A 2,664-nucleotide genomic window follows, 5' to 3' on the forward strand; every position below is an offset into this window, starting at 1 on the left:
TAACTTATAAAACTATTGTTCAATTACACATATCTTAGCCTAAGTGAGCATATATCATTATGCTATATACTCTACAATTTGTAAAATAGTTGTCTGCTACAAATACATTATCCTATGAATTTAAGTTAGTTAATGCTTTTGCCACAGAAAATTGTTCTCTGAGAATAGATAAATGTCCAGATGCTTATTATTGAAATAAGAAACATTCATCTTGTGACACATTGGCTTCCAGTAGCTTTATTTCCATTACATAAGTGTCAGGCAGGCAGTTCTTGTCCTAGAAGAACGTAAGGACTAGTTACTTCATCAACAGAGAAACAGTCTTCCCATTAAATGTCAGATATGGTCTTAAGTCCTAGATGCCAATTCAACTTCTTTTTCTTCCTTGTTTTTAAGGATAACACTATGGTTTATTAAGCTGTGCCTTACTACAGGTTAATAAGTACTTAGTAACAGGTGCTGGGGCTTTCCCATGGTGCTCTTGATATATAAAGCCTGGACATTCTTTCAGTGTTTTTTGAGCTATGACACAGGAAATTGACAGCTAAGCGGATGTTGTACACAAGCTCATCTGTCATTTTCACGTGGCCAACTGCCACTGCCAGACACAGCACCTTCTTCACCTGAAATCTGATCGTGAGAATCTGAACCTGGATGTTTCAGACTTCTTTGGTTAAGTCCTAGCTATTTCACAATTAGTTGAGTGGAAATAAACCCCATAATAAAGATCTTTCCCTGCCCTGATCTAATAGGTTCTAACAAATTAAATTTATACTTTCAAGGAACTTATTTTTTGCTTTAGAAAATGCTTTTGACCACTGCTGCCTCCTTCTTCTGCCCTTCCTGGTGCTGCTGTAGGCTGGTTTGTTGCCAACCTGGTACTTCTTTGTGAAGTGGTAGCTGAGAGACTTCAGTGCTTAGTATGGCCAAAAAAAAAAAAAAAAAAGCCCAAGGAAGGATTCAGTACTGAGAACCACGATCAGGTTCATTTGAAGATGGTGGAATAGGATGATTGTGTGAAACAGTCTAAGATTAAGACACTACTTAGTAAACTAATGAAAGTCTATTGTGAATGACAGCGTTTGTAAATGAGGCAGATCAGATTCTGCCAGTTGATTGACAGGCAACCAATCATGATAGACACACCTGCATAGTTGGAAATAAGAGAATGAAAGTACAATTAATGTATTCCAGCAGCAGACAAGATGTCTACAAAAAAGGAACCTGCTGCTTTACTTCAAAACTCTATTACTCCAGACTAAGAAGACATCAATTAGAAAACCACAATTTGGTTCCACCACATCCTGACTACTACAGTATAATTTTCTTTATTTTTTTCATTTTCCCTTTCCCCATTCCTTTGTTGTAAATAAAGTAATTGGTGTATGTGCACAAGCATACTGCTTTTTTTAAAACTAAATGACTAATGGTATGTTTTTATCAATATCAAGTGGAGATGGAATGGGAGACAATGCTGCTTCTGTGAAAATCCCCCCTTTCTCCATTAGTGGAATGCTCATTCAGCTCTTATCTTTTTATTCCAGTAAGTTAATTTGTTCTCACTGTTTAAGAAGAAAATAATGACATAAAAATTCTTGCATACTTTGTTTGATTGGAGAATTTTAATACTTTTCATTTATTATTGTAAAACCAAGGACAATTTTATAACTTTTTTGTAGGTAGCTATTATATATAGGGCAAGTTGTCTTTAAGTGTGATAAATTACTCTAAAAGAAATGAATCCTAGATAGTTTTCCCTTCAAGTAAAGCGTCTTGTTACTTATAAACTTCTTGTTTAAAAAACCAGAAATTACTTTTTTTACTTCTGTTTCTCATCGACTTTGGCCACTATGTTCTCATTGTGTGTCAGCAAGGAAGGGAACTTGCCGGCCTTATTCAGGCCTGGGCCCAGGACTCGTGGGATCTGCTTGATCAGAGACTCTAAAGCCAAAAAGGCACCATACTTCTTGGCCAGCTTTTTGACAAGTTTCTGATTCTTGTTGAGTTTCTTCAGCACCTCAATGGCCATGTGGGGGACATCCACAGCCTGGGCCTCGTCACAGTGCTGCTGGTCCCCAGAACACATACGGAGAACTGGGGGCAGGGAGCAGATTTAAGCATGGCAGTGCCTGAGAATCGTTTGTCCTTCTGAAGGTCGTAGTTTCACAAGCTGATCCGCAGCTCCACTGTCTCCCAGAACTTGCGGTTCTCACGCTAGTTTCTGTGCAGGACTTCCTGCACCACCTGGTAGAGGGTGTCACAGGAGACTTTGCTGCTCATGGTGCCTCGTGCCACAAAAACCAGGAAAGAGCCCAATTCAACTTCTTGATATAAACTTTTTAAATTTGTATATTCTTTTGATATATAACATAAGTAATGATACAAAAACAAAAAGTCAGATGGTTCTAAAGGGTATATAATGAAATGTTCCCTTTTCTTCCCCATCCTCCTGCCATTCAGTTCCCCTCTTTGGAGGCAAATAGTGTTCATGGTTTCTTTTGTATATTCCATAGATATTTTATGCATATACAGACATATATCTACCTTTTTCGCTATCTTCCTTTTTTACCTTGTTATGGGCTAAATTGTGTCCACCCCTTAATCTACTTGTAAATGTTGAAACCCTAATCCCAAGTACCTCAGAATGTGACAGTGTTTAGAGAT

General features: G+C 37.8%; 1 pseudogene; it reads right to left on the minus strand.

The window, feature by feature from the left end:
• Positions 1-435: 435 nt before the first annotated feature.
• Positions 436-2,280, minus strand: LOC117038685 (60S ribosomal protein L10a-like; annotated as a pseudogene).
• Between the last annotated feature and the right edge of the window lie 384 nt (positions 2,281-2,664).

The sequence above is a fragment of the Rhinolophus ferrumequinum genome, chromosome 19 (assembly GCF_004115265.2).
Source record: "Rhinolophus ferrumequinum isolate MPI-CBG mRhiFer1 chromosome 19, mRhiFer1_v1.p, whole genome shotgun sequence".
NCBI classification, from domain to species: Eukaryota; Metazoa; Chordata; class Mammalia; order Chiroptera; family Rhinolophidae; genus Rhinolophus; species Rhinolophus ferrumequinum.